This window comes from Meleagris gallopavo, chromosome 22, assembly GCF_000146605.3.
Source record: "Meleagris gallopavo isolate NT-WF06-2002-E0010 breed Aviagen turkey brand Nicholas breeding stock chromosome 22, Turkey_5.1, whole genome shotgun sequence".
Lineage (NCBI taxonomy): Eukaryota > Metazoa > Chordata > Aves > Galliformes > Phasianidae > Meleagris > Meleagris gallopavo.
This window is the reverse complement of record NC_015032.2, coordinates 5,424,855-5,425,164: the sequence shown is the minus strand read 5'-3', so window position 1 is coordinate 5,425,164 and position 310 is coordinate 5,424,855.

The following is a 310-nucleotide window of genomic DNA, read 5'->3' as shown; positions in this document are numbered from 1 at the left end:
ACGTCCAGCGCCCGACGCTGGGATGCGGCTGTGCACAGCGCTGCCAATGCCACGAGGCTGAGCGCACGCATGGCGCGGGCACGGGGCGCACGCAGCCCCCCCCCGAACCCCGGGCCACAACGCACTACCCCCGGGCGCAGCGCTGCGGGGCCGGCATCGCCTCCCACTGCTCTCTGAGCCGCCTCCGGCCGCCCCGCAGCCTTTTATCGCCAGGCTGAGTCCCGCGGCAGCCCTTGAGAGGGAAGAAAAAAAAACACACACACACACACACAAAAATTCTGTTTAAAAACAATACTTTTATCTTTTTTTT